The following is a 17,817-nucleotide window of genomic DNA, read 5'->3' as shown; positions in this document are numbered from 1 at the left end:
AAATGACCTAGAGGAGGGCACAGAAGGTTGGGTGAGTAAATTTGCAGACGACACTAAAGTTGGTGGAGTTGTAGACAGTGTGGAAGGATGTTGCAGGTTACAGAGGGACATAGATAAGCTGCAGAGCTGGGCTGAGAGGTGGCAAATGGAGTTTAATGTAGAGAAGTGTGAGGTGATTCACTTTGGAAAGAATAACAGGAATGCGGAATATTTGGCTAATGGTAAAATTCTTAGCAGTGTGGATGAGCAGAGGGATCTCGGTGTCCATGTACAAAGATCCCTGAAAGTTGCCACCCAGGTTGATAGGGTTGTGAAGAAGGCCTATGGTGTGTTGGCCTTTATTGGTAGAGGGATTGAGTTCCGGAGCCATGAGGTCATGTTGCAGCTGTACAAAACTCTGGTACGGCCGCATTTGGAGTATTGTGTACAGTTCTGGTCGCCTCATTGTAGGAAGGACGTGGAAGCTTTGGAACGGGTGCAGAGGAGATTTACCAGGATGTTGCCTGGTATGGAGGGAAAATCTTATGAGGAAAGGCTGATGGACTTGAGGTTGTTTTCGTTAGAGAGAAGAAGGTTAAGAGGTGACTTAATAGAGGCATACAAAATGATCAGAGGGTTAGATAGGGTGGACAGTGAGAGCCTTCTCCCGCGGATGGGGGTGGCTAGCACGAGGGGACATAGCCTTAAATTGAGGGGTAATAGATATAGGACAGACGTCAGAGGTAGGTTTTTTACGCAAAGAGTGGTGAGGCCATGGAATGCCCTACCTGCAACAGTAGTGAACTCGCCAACATTGAGGGCATTTAAAAGTTTATTGGATAAGCATATGGATGATAATGGCATAGTGTAGGTTAGATGGCCTTTAGTTTTTGACTTCCCATGTCGGTGCAACATCGTGGGCCGAAGGGCCTGTACTGCGCTATATCGTTCTATGTTCTATTAAATCCCAGCCTGCTGGCTCCTCCCAGCAGGCGACGTATAAAAGTGTATGCTCTCCTGCGCTGCTCCCATTCTGGTTTGAGCTGCAGGAGGCACAACATCTTGTGCAATAAAGCCTCAATAGTTTCACCATTTTCGTCTTGTGGTTATTGATGGTGCATCAATTTATTGCACAAGATTTTTAAAAGATGAACATCCTAATCAAGCTTGATCGCCTGGAGCTGAACCCTCATGCAGCCGACGCCACAGCCACCTTCGAGCATTGGCTAGCCTGCTTTGAAGGATACCTCGGAGCAGCCACTGAAGAACTCTCAGACTCACAGAAGCTCCAGGTCCTCTATTCAAGGGTGAGCCCACAAGTTTTTACTCTCATCTGGGACACGCCCACCTACACAGAAGCAATGGCGCTACAAAAGGGACAGTACATCAAGTCTGTGAATCAAGTGTACGCCCGGCACCTCCTGGCCACGAGACGGCAACTCCCGGGGGAGACTCAGGATGATTTCTTGTGGGCTCTATGGATTTTCGGTAGGAACTGTAACTGCCAGGCAGTTTCGGCAGACCAACACACTGAACTACTAATCAGAGACATTTATGTCACGGGCATTAAGTCTACTTACGTTCGTCAGCGACTATTGGAGGGGGTACGCTCGGCCTTACAGAGACTAGGCAGTTTGCTAATTCCCTGGAAGTGGCCTCCCGTAACACCTCCGACCGCGTGGCACCCTCGTGGGCATCGTGAGCCCCACCAGCTGCCGACTTGACCACACTGCAAGCCTGCACCACGCGGCAGCCGACCAACTTTGGAGGGCCCAAATGTTATTTTTGTGCCCAGAGCAATCGTCCCACGCAGCGCTGCCCGGCGCGGAGCGCAACCTGCAACGGGTGCGGGAAGAAGGGCCACTTTGTTTCCATCTGCCAGGCCCGGTCGGTCGCCGCTGTTTCCAGGCCCAACATCGCTGCACTCATCATGTGCGATCCAGGGGCGCCGCCATCTACTCTGCCACAAGCTGCGTGTGGCCCGTGGGTGCCGCCATCTTTGATGCCGTCCGTCATGTGCGCCCCATGGGCGCCGCCATCTTGGACCGTGCCTCAGGACCCCTGCTCGCCTGCCATTCGCAGCCTGCTGGTACTTCCACCACTTCAGATCAGCCCGGGACCTCCCAACATCTTCCGCAGCTCGCCTCCATTACTCTTGATCAGCCTTGGCCCCGCAAACCGCGACCGCTACGACGACGGTAAAGATCAATGGGCACGACACAATCTGCCTCTTTGACTCCGGAAGCACAGAGAGCTTCATCCACCCTGCTATGGTAAGGCACTGCTCCCTCCCGGTACTCCCCGTCACCCAGAAAATCTCCCTGGCCTCCGGACCCCATTCCATGCAAATCCGGGGGTACTGCGTCACGACCCTCACCGTTCAGGGCGTAGAGTACAGCAGCTTCAGGCTCTACGTCCTCCCCCCATCTCTGCGCTGCCCCGATACTAGGTCTTGACTTCCAATGCCACCTCCAATGCCTTACTCTGAAATTCGGCAACCCCTGCCCCCCCCCTCACCGTCTTGTGGCCTCATGTCCCTTAAGGTCGATCCGCCTTCACTTTTTGCAAATCTCACTCCGGACTGTAAGCCCGTCGCCACTAGGAGCAGACGGTACAGTATGCAGGGCAGGGCATTTACCAAGTCAGAGGTCCAACGGCTTCTGTGGGAGGGGATCATTGAAGCCAGTAACAGCCCCTGGAGAGCTCAAGTGGTGGTAGTGAAGACTGGGGAGAAACACTGGATGGTCATTGACGACAGTCAGACCATCAACCGGTACACGCAGCTCGACGCGTACCCCCTCCCACGCATATCTGACATGGTCAATCAGATTGCGCAGTATCGAGTCTGCTCCACAGTTGACTTGAAGTCCGCCTACCACCAGCTCCCCATCAGTCCAGATGGCCGCCTTTATTATTTCCTTAGGGTTCCCTTCAGCGCCACAAATGGGGTCTCGATCTTCCAGCGAGAGATGGACCGAATGGTTGACCAGTATGGGCTGCGGGCCACCTTCCCGTACCTAGATAAAGTCACCATCTGCGGCCACGATCAGCAGGACCACGAAGCAAACCTCCAAAAATTCCTCCAAACCGCCAAACTCCTTAATCTCACCTACAATACAGAGAAATGTGTGTTCTGCACCAACCGCTTAGGCATCCTTGGCTACGTAGTGGAAAATTGAGTCCGAGGGCACGACCCCTACCACATGCGCCCCCTCCTGGAACTCCCCCTCCCCCACTGGCCGAAGGCCCTGAAACAATACCTAGGGGTTTTCTTATATTCCGCCCAGTGGGTCCCTAATTATGCGATCAAAGCCCGCCCACTCATCAAGTCCACAGTTTTTCCCCTGACGGCTGAGGCCCGCCGGGCCTTCAACCACATCAAGGTGGACATCGCCAAAGCCACGATGCATGCAATTGATGAGACCCTCCCCTTTCAGGTGGAGAGCGATGCATCGGACATAGTTCTGGCGCCACCCTCAACCAGGCAGGCAGACCCATGGCTTTCTTTTCCCGCACCCTCCACGCCTCCGAAATTCGGCACTCCTCTGTCGAAAAAGGAAGCCCAAGCCGTTGTGGAAGCTGTGCGACATTAGAGGCATTACCTGGCCGGCAGGAGATTCACTCTCCTCACTGGCCAACGGTCGGTTGCCTTCATGTTTAACAATACGCAGCAGGGCAAGATCAAAAATGACAAGATCTTGAGGTGGAGGATCAAGCTCTCCACCTACAACTATGAGATCTTGTATTGCCCGGGGAAGCTCAATGAGCCCCCAGATGCCCTATCCCGCGGTACATGTGCCAGCGCACAAGTGGACCGACTCCGGGCCCTCCACAATGACCTCTGCCACCCAGGGGTCACCCAGTTCTACCATTTTATCAAGGCCCGCAACCTGCCCTACTCCATCGAGGAGGTCAGGGCTGTGACTGGAGTGTGGTGAGCCACGTATGGCTGTTGTATATATTATTGTATTTACTCACGGCTGTTGTATATATTATTGTATTTACTCACTGTTACTGTTGTTGTGTTGATGTTGATGTTGGCTCTGCCTGTGGCTCCGCCCCTCTGAGAAGATATATAACCCATCGATTGGGGACAGCCTCTCAGTGCGGGAGAGGATAATGGTGGACACATTCTAGCTGATTAAAACCACAGTTCTTGTTAACTACCTTTTCGACTGGATTGATTGGTATCAATTTAATCAGCTAGAATTTTTTTAACATGGAAGCAGTTTCAAAACCAGAACGCCCCGATCTTTACCCAGGTATGGGTGCCAGCATGTGGTGCATGGTGAGGGGCGGTGGGGTTATATGGGTGTGTGAAACGGGTGTTGGTGCTAGTGGCACAGTGCTGCATACTCACCCTGGCCACCCTGAAGATGTTATGCAGTTTTTAACAGCACTGCTGGCTGGTTCTGATGGTGCTGCCCACGGCGCTCATGGCCTCTCCCACCTGCATCCAGGCATGGCGAATGGGGCCGGTTGGCAGCCTCCTTCCTACCCCGGGGTACAGGTTCACCCACCTCTCCCCCACGGTGTCTAGCAGGGTCTCTAGTTCAGTGCTCTTGAAACAGGGTGCCGCTCTCCTCTCAGCCATCTTGTTGGCTGGGATGGTGGTGTGTGGGGAGTGCAGTATGTATATGCGGCTGCAGCTTGTCAGCCTCCAGAGTGTCAATCACAAAACTGGCGAATCGGCTCCATTTCTCATTGGAATCGATCGTGTTCCATGTGCTGCCGGTGTTAGCCCATGTGGTGATCCACTGTGTTAACTGTGTGCACCTGTATTAGGGGATGTACGGTAGTACCTACACTACTGGTTCGCCGGTAGCCCCTGCCGGCTAGCTCCGCCCACAAGGAGCCGTATAAATATGCATGACCTCCTCCTGATCAGCCGTTCAGCCAGCTGCAGTAGGAGGCATCTGACTGTAATAAAGCCTCAGTTGTACCAATCCGAGTCTTTCGTGCAATTGATAGTGCATCAATTTATTACAGACAGATTTTTCTACATTATGGACATCAGGATCAAACCAGATCGCCTGCATCTGGATCCACACTCGCCAGACACCAGAAAGGACTTTAATCACTGGCTAGCTTGTTTTGAAACATACATCAACGCTGCGACCCCCGCGGCGACGGAAGATCAGAAGATTCAAGTTCTAGACTCCAGGTTGAGCTCCAGCGTGTTCCCGCTGATCCAGGACGCTATGGCACTCCTTAAAGAGAACTATGTTCAGAAGACAAACACACTCTTCGCAAGGCACGTACTTGTCACTCGCATACAACTACCTGGTGTGTCGATCGAAGACTTCTGGCGGGCTCTTATCCCACTCATACGGGACTGTGACTGTTAGGCCGTCACGGCCATGGAGGACCCCATCCAACAACGACTGCTGGAAGGGGCCACGCTCGACCTAGCGAGTCGAAAGCTTTAGCCCTCTCCATGACGGTCGCATCTCACAACGTCCAATCCTACCTCGCTCGCTGCGCGGCCCACCCCTCCTACTCCTCTTGGACCCCCCCCGACTGGGGCCTCTCCTGCTCAATATGCCTGCGCCGCCCGCCACACCACTCACCCGGAGGGTCCTCGCTGCTACTTCTGCGGCCAGCAGAAGCACCCCTGCCAGCGCTGCCCAGCCCGTGCCGCCACCTGCAAATCCTGCGGTAAGAAGGGCCATTTTGAGGCGGTGTTCCAGGCCCACACAGTCGCCGCTATCTCGCCCGAAATCGCTCCCTTCCCCCAGCCAATCGCCCAATGGGCGCCGCCATCTTCTGCTCCCGGGGCCATGTGCGGCCCGTGGGCGCCACCATCTTGCCCCACGCCCGCAATGTGCGCTCCATGGACGCCACCATCTTGCCCCGCCCTGACAACGTGCACTGCATGGGCGCCGCCATCTTCTCAACAGGTCCCCTGGACGTCGCCATCGCCACCATTTTGTCTCCCCCACGGGACTGGAACGCTGGACCCGGGTCACTGTCACTCCCCATCTGACTACTCGGACGACCAAGCGCAGCTTGCCACTATGACGCTGGACCAGTCCCGTCCTCACAACCTGGCCACCGCTTCGACGACAGTGCTAATCAACAGCCACGCGACCTCTTGCCTACTGGACTCCGGGAGTACCGAAAGTTTCATCCACCTGGACACGGTAAGGCACTGCTCCCTCGTGGTCAACCCCGCCAACCAACGGATCTTCCATGCCTCCGGATCTCACTCTGTCCCGATCTGAGGTTTCTGTGTGGTCAGTCTCACTGTCCAAGGCATAGAATTCAGCAGTTTCTGCCTCTACGTTCTCCCCAACCTCTGTGCTGCACTATTGCTGGGTCTGGACTTTCAGTGTAACCTCCAGAGTCTCTCCCTCAAATTCAGCGGGCCCCTACCCCCACTCACCGTTTGTGGCCCCACGACACTCAAGGTTGACCCCCCCTCCCTCTTTGCCAATCTGACTGCAGATTGCAAGCCCGTCGCCACCAGGAGCAGATGGTACAGCGCCCAGGACAAGGCCTTCATCAGGTCCGAAGTCCAGCGGCTGCTTCGGGAGGGTATTATCGAGGCCAGCAATAGCCCCTGGAGAGCCGAAGTGGTAGTGGTTAAAACCGGGGAGAAACACAGGATGGTCGTGGACTACAGCCAGACCATCAATCGGTACACGCAGCTCGATGCGTACCCCCTCCCTCGCATATCTGATATGGCCAATCAGATTGCACAGTACCGGGTCTTCTCAACAATCAACCTTAAATCGACCTACCACCAGCTCCCCATCTGTAAATCGGACCGTCCACACACTGCCTTCGAGGTGGACGGTCACCTCTATCAATTTCTTAGAGTTCTCTTCGGCGTCACTAACGGGGTCTTGGTATTCCAAAGAGAAATGGACCGAATGGTTGACCGGTACAGACTGCGGGCCACGTTTCAGTATCTGGACAACGTCACCATCTGCGGCCATGACCAGCAGGACCACAACGCCAACCTTGCCAAATGTCTCCACACCGCCTCTCTCCTCAATCTCACCTACAACAAGGAGAAGTGCGTGTTCAGCACCAACCGCCTAGCCATCCTCGGCTACGTAGTCCAAAACGGACTCCTGAGGCACGACCCCGACCGCATGCGCCCCCTCATGGAGCTTCCCCTCCCCCACTGCCCCAGGGCCCTCAAACGTTGCCTTGGGTTCTTCTCCTACTACGCCCAGTGAGTCCCAAACTACGCGGACAAGGCCCGCCCACTTATACAGTCCATTCAATTTCCCCTCACGGCCAAGGCACAACATGCCTTCGCCCGTATTAGAGCAGACATAGCCAAGGCCGGGATGCATGCAGGAGATGAGACATTGCCCTTCCAAGTAGAGAGCGACGCTTCAGATGTCGCCCTTGCCGCCACTCTAAACCAGGCAGGCAGACCTGTGGCATTCTTTTCCCGCACCCTTCATGCCTCTGAAATTCGACACTCGTCGATTGAAATGGAGGCCTAGGCTATTGTTGAAGCGGTGCGGCACTGGAGGCATTACCTGGCCGGCGGGAGATTCACTCACCTCACTGACCAACGGTCGGTAGCTTTCATGTTCAACAACACGCAGCGGGGCAAGATCAAAAATGATAAAATCTTGCGGTGGAGAATCGAGCTCTCCACCTACAATTACGAGATTTTGTATCGCCCCGGCAAGCTCAACGAGCCCCCAGACGTCCTCTCTCGAGGTACGTGTCCCAGCGCACAAGTAGACCAGCTCCGTACCATGCACGACAGCCTTTGTCACCCGGGGGTCACCCGATTGTACCACCTCGTCAAAGCCCGCAATCTGCCCTTCTCCGTCGAGGAAGTACGGACAGTCACCAGAGATTGGCAGGTCTGTGCGGAGTGCAAGCTGCACTTCTACCGGCCAGACCGCACGCGCCTGGTGAAAGCGTCCCGCCCCTTTGAACGCCTCAGCGTGAATTTCAAAGGGCCCCTCCCCTCCACCGACCGCAACACATATATCCTCTGTGTGGTCGATGTATTCTCCAGGTTCCCCTTCGCCATCCCATGCCCCGATATGACGTCTGCCACCGTCATCAAGGCCCTCAACTCCATCTTCGCTCTGTTCGGTTTCCCTGACTACATCCACAGTGACAGGGGATCCTCATTCATGAGCGATGAGCTGCATCAGTTCCTGCTCAGCAGGGGTATCGCCTCCAGCAGGACGACCAGCTACAACCCCCGGGGAAACGGGCAGGTAGAGAGGGAGAACGGGATGGTTTGGAGGGCCGTACATCTGGCCCTACGGTCCAGAAACCTCCCAGCCGCTCGCTGGCAGCAGGTCCTCCCGGATGCACTGCACTCCATCCGGTCTCTACTGTGCACCGCCATAAATAACGCACCCCATGAACGTGTTTTTACCTTCTCTAGGAAGTCCACATCCGGGGTGTCGCTCCCAACTTGGCTCACAGCTCCAGGGCCGGTTCTACTGCATAGGCATGTCCGACTCCATAAGGCGGACCCCTTGGTGGACAGGGTACGCTTGCACCACGCCAATGCCCAGTATGCCTATGTGGAGTTCCCCGACAGCCGCTTGGATACGGTCTCACTCAGGGACCTGGCTCCCTCAGGTTCCACTCCCACACACTTCCCCACCCACACGCCACCCTCCCCTCCCCTCCCCCGGCGCTCCCAACATCAGCCCCACCAGGTCCATCCCTCCTTCCCCTGCCCACGCTAGAGGACGAGGACAATTTCGGCAGGCTCCCGGAGTCATCCAACTACTGGCCAGCACCAACACCGCCAGCACCGACGTCGTCGACGCCGGTACCGCCAGTACCGACATCGCCACCACCGCTATGTCGCTTCCAGCGTACCGTCAAACCACCGGACAGGCTTAACCTCTGATGGGCACCAGACTACAAGATGGACATATACTTTTTTCCCCTCCCCTCTGTAAATTATTCACAAATCTGTATATAGTTCCACGCCACCCCCGCTGGACTCATTTTTAACAGGGGGTGAATGTGGTGATCCACTGTGTTAACTGTGTGCACCTGTATTAGGGGATGTATGGTAGTACCTACACGACAGGTTCGCCGGACGCCCCTGCCGGCTAGCTCTGCCCACAAGGAGCCGTATAAATATGCATGACCTCCTCCTGATCAGCCATTCTGCCAGCTGCAGTAGGAGGCCATGCATCTGACTGTAATAAAGCCACAGTTGTACCCAATCCGAGTCTTTTGTGTAATTGATAGTGCATCAGCCCATTAACAGTCGGTGAATTGGTCCAGGTGTGGCGCCAATTTTGCTATCGTAGAAGTCCACGAATCTTGCCCCGGTGTCAACACTTAGTCTCAGGAACAGAGAATCCGGTCACTGATTTGTAAAATCGTGTTTATACAATCACTGCAGTGCAGAAGAACACATTTCGGCCAACAACTCTGCATTGATACTCTGAAAGAGTACCCTATCCAGGCCCATGCTCCTTCCTTAACCACATCACCCCATCTAACCTTTGGACACGAAGGAACAATTTAGCAAGGTTAATCACCTAAGCTGCATATCTTGGTGTAATGACTTAGGCCAGGCCTTTGAGATTGGCTAATTAGAATATGAGTTCCCTGATTAGTGGCCCAATCAGGGAACCCCTTTCTGTGTATATAACAGGGAGTGACATTCATGGTGTAGACAGCAGACTGAATGGCCATGGTTGTTCAGCTGTTGGGTTTGTAAATAAAAGGAATTCTGGTGACGGGACTTCTGCCGCGGTGGACTTATTACAGTAGTGATGAGGAAAGCGGAATGACCCAAAGAAACCTACTCGTCAGCAGCTGCTGATATTGAGGGTAAGCCACTGACAGGCAAAATGCCTTTATTTGGAAAGTTGGACTCCTTTGACCCTGCAGTAGAAGGCTGGGCCCAATCTGTAGAGCTGATGAAGTACTTCTTTCGAGCAAACGATATAATTCCAGATGAAAAGCAAAGGTTCACTCTGCTGACCGCGTGTGGGCCGGCAGCCTTTGCCATTCTGTGCAGTCTCACTTTTCCGGAGGCACCGGACACAAAAACTTTCCAGGAATTTATGGACTTGGGAAAAGAGTTCTATGACCCTAAGCCACCTCTGATCCTGTGAAGGTACTGGTTTTACTCAGCATTCCGAGACACTGGGGAGTCAGTTACAAACTTTAAAAATGATTAAGGCAATTTGCAGAGGCTTACGAATTTGGCCTGACACTAAATGAGATGCTCTGAGACCGTTGGTGGTATGTGGAATAAATAATTTAGCAATACAGAAAGTGGAGCTGAGTCCACAAAAGATCAGCCATGATCTCATTGAATGGCGGAGCAGGCTCGAGCGGCCAGATGGCCTACTCCTGCTCCTAGTTCTTATGTTCTTATGAAGCCAAATAGCATTCGGCACATAAGGACGGCACCATACCACACGACATCGAATGGTTTGGGGGAGAGAGCCGTCCAGACCTTAAAAGTCGGGTTGAAGAAACAGTCGGCAGCATCACTGGACACCAAACTGTCATGCTGGCTATTTGACTACAGAACAACCTTGTTAGCAGAAGAAATTGCTATGTCAGGACTGGTATAATGTCGCAAAGTATTGTAATAGCATAAGTCAAGGGCAAACCAGCAGGCAAAGGGTTAAACAAATACCAAGGGAAAACCAGTAAACAAGGGGTTAAAGTCACCCACATTGGAAATAATTTAATCATCTCACAAGAGCATTTGACTATGAAAAGAGAAACACAGGAGGCCCCAGTAAGTCTAAGGGATCCATTGTCCAACAGATTCGTACCTCTTCTAGAAGTTAAATATGTTAAGCACAAACCCAGGAGATTGTAAGCCAACATTGTATTCTTTAATCGTTTTCCCATTACGGGGAACAGAAAATATGCATACTGATCACTTTGTATTGTTCCGAATGATTCAGTGATGTCAATACCTGCTTGTGACTCGGAAGAACTTTAAATACATATGCATGTAATTCTGAGGACGGCCTGAGCTGACATTTGCGAGTTACAGGATAGTCGCGGAATCTATCTCTCCTGCGTGCACACAGTTTTTTCCGAATGAAACAAAGTTTTACCGACACCACGTGGTCGAGAACAGACTTTGAGATTTTCCTTCCCTCCAACAAACCCCACACGCCACAACGGGAATAGCACTGGCGGCGCTACTCCTGGGCAGACTATTCCGAACCCGGCTGAGTCTCATATTCCCAAATTTAGGTGGTAGAATAGAGCGACACCAAGAGGCCCAATGCAGGGGCCACGACAACACTCGCCGAGAAAGGCAGTTCAACACGGGTGAAAATGTATGAGTCAGAAATTATGTGAATGGCCCCACATGGGTAGCAGGAACAGCCAAGGCCAGGACAGGACCTGCGTCGTATGAGATGCGTGTGGGGAAAACATGTAATAAAGAAACACCTGGACCAGGTGCGGGCCTCCGATTCATTTCCTCCCCCGGAGCTGACTCAGACCAGCCTACCAAGGACCGTGGAGAGTCCTCCCTGACAAACTATTCACGCCCCTCCACCACCACTGGTGAGGACATCGGACTCGGATATGGACACCATGGATGATGCCGCAGCTGTCCCCCTACCACCGGAGGAAAGGGGCGAACTGGCCCTCACATCGGAAAAGACTGGCGGCTAGTCGTTATACCCCACCTACGTCGGAGACCCAGCACAAAAGTGAAGCAGGAGACCCGTGACTCACGAGGACCATGGGGGCTCCTCAGACTTTGGCGGGGGGGGCTGTAATGACTTAGGCCAGGCCTTTGAGATTGGCCAATTAGAATAAGCGTTCCCTGATTAGTGGCCCAATCAGGGAACCTCTTTCTGCGTATATATTAGGGAATGTCAGATCCTCTGCACTCCCGGTGTACACAGCAGACTGGGCATGGTTGTTCAGCTATTGGGTTTGTAAATAAAAGGAATTCTGCTGACGGGACTTCTGCCTCCGTGGACATATTACACTTTGGACTGTGGGAGGAAACTGAAGCACCCGGAGGAAATGGCGGTGGCACCGTGGCACCGTGGTTAGTCAGGGACCCGGGTTTAATTCCAGTCTTGGATCACTGTCTGTGTGGAGGTTACACATTTCCCCCATGTCTGCATAGGTTTCCTCCGGGTATTCCTGGTTCTCTCCCATGATCCAAAGATGTGCAGGTTAGGAGGATTGACTATACTAAGTTGCCCCTTAGTGTCCAGGGATGTACAGATTAGGTTTTAAGGATACGGCGGGGGAGTGGACCCAGGTGGGGCACTCTTTCAGAGGAACACTGCAGACCTGATGGGCTGAATGGCCTCCTTCTGCACGGTAGGAATTTCAATGTCTCTATTCCATGGTTCGCGAAACCCGTGAGAATGTACAATCACCCAAGGTCTGAATTGAACGTGGATCCTTGGTGTTGTGAGGCAGAAGTGCTGATGTGCCACTATATTAAATATGTTTCTGCCTTGTTTACTTAATTATTTTATTGATTTATGTTATCCCAATTAAACTGTGTTCTGAAGTTTCAGTAAGACATTTGCAGAAACTTGTAAAGTTTTATGTAAAACATTTATTTCCAAAAATAATTTTAAATACAGAACCTTGAAACCAGTCAACATTTAACATTAACATTTAACATTATCAGCTGAACAATAACATCAATCCACCTCAACTTGTACAAATTTCTTGCAATAAAATGTCACTTCAACACAACAATCAATAAAATGTATGTTTCCACATAAACACAACAGTTCTGTCTATTTGTAATGGGAACGAGAGGGAAGAGGGGTCAAGGGGAGGAAAGGGAGAAGAGAGAGTTTTGATATATCAATGGTTAATTTTACAAGCTCTATGTCTGAAAGCAGCAGCGGCCAGGCGATCTTGAATGGCCCTTGCATCACCTGGGGCCTGGGCTTGCACATGCGCACCAGGAGGCATGCCTGCCTCAGGCTCCACATTACCTTCCCCCAGCTCATCCTTTTTTGGTGGCAAGACATCTTCCGGGTGAATGCTCAGTCCATGCTGAATGGCAAAGTTGTGCAATGCACAACACACTGAGACTATCACTGGTGCATACTGTAACGTGCTCCCAACCTGTCCAGACATCGCAAACCTGATTTCAAAACACCATTGTCCTCTCCACTACCTGACGTGTTGCTACAAGCACATGGTTGTATTGTTCCTGTGCTTCATTGTTGCTTCTCTGGAACGGTGTCATAATCCGTGCTTTCAATGTGTATCCCTTATCAACCAGAACCATCCTTTAATTCCTGGTGGTGTTGTCATGGAACGGTGTAACATTGAGCTTTCAAGGTCTAATGAGTCATGGGCACTTTCCCGGTTACCGTTTGTTTTTACAGTGAGGAACCTCATTTGTGCTTCTCGCACACATCTAAAGAATGGATCTCCTTCCTGTTGATGAATGAATCTCTGTCATTTCTTAGTGCCTTCAATGCAATATGTGTCCCACCCACGACCCCAATCACGCTTGGTAAACCAGCAATCCTGTCAAATGCGATGGACCTCTCTTTTATCTTCTCAGGTGATGTATCAAAGATAATAAGCGCCGATGCCTTATGAAAAATTGCATGCATGACCTGGTGAATGCAGGCCCTGGCAGCATTCTGTGAAATGTTACATCTGTCACTAATGCCATGTTAAAAGGACCCAGTCGCAAAAAAATCCAATGCTGTCGTGAGTTTCATTTCCACTGTTAAGGCAGTGCGGCAGTTAGAGTTCGGCTTCAGGTCTTCCTTCAATATTTCACAAAGGCGTCCCATTGTTTCCTTGCTGAAGCACAGTCTCCTGGCATCTCCTCTGGCATAATTTCATATGATGTCCTTTGCCTGTACACACTTAGGGGTGGATAATTGATTTGTTTCCTCGCCAGGCAAAGATGATGCCTTACTCTTACTCTTCTCTTATGATCCCTGCGCAGGCGTCGACACCACAGAAGAAGATCAAGGACTTTGTGTGATGCCCCACCGGAGGTGGAGCATGACTACATATTTTGAATCTTCACTGAAGTAGGTAAATACCTGTAAATGAAATTGTTCACATTAGCTTTCTGAAGGCTTGCATACATTAACTAAGGCATGGTTAATGTTAAAGCTTTTGAAGTAATCACTGAGGCTTGTAATGATGAACATTACATCAAGGAGACTCTTAACACAGCGGAGTCGATAGCACCAGTATCAAGACCATGATCATCTAAAACCAACTCCACTGGGCCGCCCATATGCTTAGGATGGCAGAGTCCCGACTGCCAAAGCAAATCTTCTTCACCCCGCTCAGGAAGGATCCTAAACAAGAGGAGGACAAAGGAAGCTCTTCAAAGACACCCTTAGAAGTCTTTGCTGAAGAAATGCAACATCAACGTCACTGCCTGGAAGACCTTTGCTCAGAAGAGACCTACTTGGAGGAACCTCTTGATTGAAGGGTCACAATTCTTTGAGAACACCCAACGGCAAAAGGAGACTCAGAAAAGGAGCCTGACAAAGGAATACCCACGACTTGGCCTGCAAAGATCGAAGCCTCCTTTTTGGAAACTTCTGCCAAGTGAGTGAATGAAGATGTGGCTCAGGATCAGGCTCATCACCATGCAAGGACCCACAGACCCTGTGCCCAGTAACACTGAGTATCTTAGTGGACAATCATGCCCATTAGAGAGTGATCACTGCATTCTATCTATATAGCTCCTTTTAATGGATTAAACCAACGTTTAAAAACAAAATTCTTTCACCTTCTGTGACTTCAAACTCACTTTATACAACACACTACCCTTTAATGGAATTAACAGATAAAAGGTTTTAAAAATATATATATATCTTTCTTTCATTTTATTTGCATTTTAAACATATTTATAAATGCCAAACAATAATATAAAACCTACCAAATAATATATAGCCCACCAAAAATATGTCTCCTGCCTCTGCTAGATTGAAAAATTCCTGCGTAAATAAAAAGATGTAAAAACTCACCAAAAATCTGGCGAACTGGCCCAACCTAGTGCTGTAGCTGAATTTTCCATTCAGCAGCTCCAGCGCAGCGCAGGGAAAAATAAAACGGCCAGGAATTTGAATGATGCTTCCAACACGCATCCCTGAACGCCCGCACTTCTGGGTCGCCACGCATGCATATGCGACGCACCAGCGACTTCAGTCGCCAATCATGTAGGAAGTTATGGACCATTTGGTTAGGCCACATTTGGAATACTGCATTCAGTTCTGGTCGCCACATTACCAGAACGATGTGGATGCTTTAGAGAGGGTGCAGAGGAGGTTCACCATGATGTTGCCTGGTATGGAGGGTGCTAGCTATGCAGAAAGGTTGAGTAGATTAGGATTGTTTTCGTTGGAAAGACAGAGGTTGAGGGGGGATCTGATTGAGGAGTACAAAATTATGAGAGGTATGGACAGGGTGGATAGCAACAAGCTTTTTCCAAGAGTGGTCAATTACAAGGGGTCACAATTTCACTGTGATAGGGGGAAAGTTTAAGGGAGATGTGCGTGGAAAGTTTTTTATGCAGAGGATGGTGGGTGTCTGGAATGCTTTGCCAGCGGAGGTGGTAGAGGCGGGCGCGGTAGCATCATTTAAGATGCATCTGGACAGATATATGAATGGGCGGGGAATAGAGGGAAGTAGATCCTTGGAAAATAGGTGACAGGTTTAGATAAAGGATCTGGATCGGTGCAGGCTGGGAGGGGCAAAGGGCCTGTTCCTGTGCTGTAATTCTTTTTGTACTTTGTTCTATTAGCTTGCAACATGGATATTATCCAGGCCCAAATCATTTCATGTATGCAATGTGCTCTGTCACTGTTGGGAACATGTGGAGCAGATTGAAATCGCTGAAGACTGAAATTGTATTGATGGGAACTCAGGAAGTGGCCTCCGGGGATCACCACACTTCTGGGCCAACTGTTGTGCTGTGTGTAGCCACCTGGGTTGGCCACTTCCCGACTCCAAAATGGATGCCCGCTAAGAATGCAGGGAGAAATGGCCAAGCACAGGAAAACAAGCAGGTGCAAAGTTTACTGTATATTAGAACTTGCAGAAACCCAGACAGAACCGAAACCAAAAACCATCTGCATAGTAATGAGCGATCCCCAGGAACAATTGGTAACATTAAGAGTAATCAAGACCAAACCAGACTCCTCGGCGCCAGCAGGAACCAAGCCAAAAGAAAGCCAACGGACACTTAGGAACCGCCCAGCGATCAGGGAACAGCTCCAGTATTGGAGAAATCGATAGAAGCGATTGGAACTTAGTCCAATCAATTGCAACCAGATACGGGGTCCACCCAAAAGGGTGCGAAGCCCCTGGGGACTATAAAATAGAGTCCCCAAGTTCAATTCGTCCTTCTTGGCAGGTCTTCTTGACAGGGTCTCTCAGCAGCTTGAAACAACTCTTGACCGTGACCTGCCTAGCAGGTGCACAACCAAGTAAGTGTACAGTCAATGCACGGTACGAGATAGGCGCTCCTAACCCTTAGTCCATACCAGCTGGAAGCCTGCAGACTCAGAATCGAATGAAAGGCCATTTGTTCCCCTGACCTGGTAGGCCAGTTTCCAAAGCTAAGTATTGGCCTTTTATTGTTAGAGATAGTCTAGTGAGTAGTATTTTATGCATGAGTAGCCATTGACTGTGTATATAATAAATGTCTTTTGATTTGAAACTTACTAACTGGTGTATTGAGTTATTGATCAGCACTTGAACTTGAACCTCATGGTGGTATCATAAAGATACCTGGCGACTCTAGAGCAAGGTGATTAAACAGAGCAATTAAGTGTAAAGCACACTCTGCAAATTAGCAACATGTGCCATATTGACCGTTCATGAGGTTGGCTTCTCCTGTTAATTATTTAATTCTCCACTGCCATGCAGAATTGGAAATGGCAGGATTGCAGATCTTTTCTATGAACCATTGGTTGTGAAATCACTTAGCACATTTAATAATAATTTTTATTGTCACAAATTGGCTTACATTAACACTGCAATGAAATTACAGTGAAAAGCCTCTAGTCCCCACATTCCGGCACCTGTTCGGGTACACAGAGGGAGAATTTAGAATGTCCAAATTACCTAACAGCACATCTTTCGGGACTTATGGGAGGAAACTGGAGCATCCGGAGGAAACCCAAGCAGACATGGGGAGAACGTGCAGACTCCGCACAGACAGTGACCCAAGCCGGGAATCGAACCTGGGATCCTGGCAGTGTGAAGCTACCGTGCCGCCCATTGCAGCATGCATTTAGTCCTATGTTGTAGCTTCATCAGGGTTGGCGCCTAATTTTTAAGTTTATCTAGTTCTGCTCCTGATATGCCCTGCTACACGACAGATTGAGGAGACTGAAAGGTATTGTGTTAAATAAACAATGGGAAACATCTCAGGAAATAATTCAAAATATTCAACAAATATGCATTCCATTAAAAAGACTTGAAAAGACTGAGTAAGAAAAATCCATCCATGGTTTACTAGGGAGGTTATGGATTGTCAAAGATAAAAGTAGAAACTAAAAATGTTGCAAAGGACTGGGGGCAATCTTAGGTTTGGGAGACGTTGAAAACCAAGAAAAGGTAATTAAAAGGGAATAGAGAATAGAAGAGTAAATTAACTCATAATATAAAAAATCAATTGTAAGAGCTTTTGCAAATTTAGAAAGAAAAGGAGAGTAGCTGAAGTAAGTAAACCTTGGTCCCTTGGAGACAGAGACAGGAGAAGTTATCACAGGAAATGGCAGAGACGTTGAACAAATATTTTATGTCTGTTTCCACAGTGAATGCCACAAATTACATTCCAGAAATAAAGAGTAACCAAGGGGCTCGAAGCAATTAATACCAACAGAGGAAAAGTATTAGCAAACCTTCGGGAACTGAAAATGG

The sequence above is a fragment of the Scyliorhinus canicula genome, chromosome 5 (genome assembly GCF_902713615.1).
Source record: "Scyliorhinus canicula chromosome 5, sScyCan1.1, whole genome shotgun sequence".
Classification (NCBI taxonomy): Eukaryota; Metazoa; Chordata; class Chondrichthyes; order Carcharhiniformes; family Scyliorhinidae; genus Scyliorhinus; species Scyliorhinus canicula.
This window is presented reverse-complemented; position numbering follows the sequence as displayed.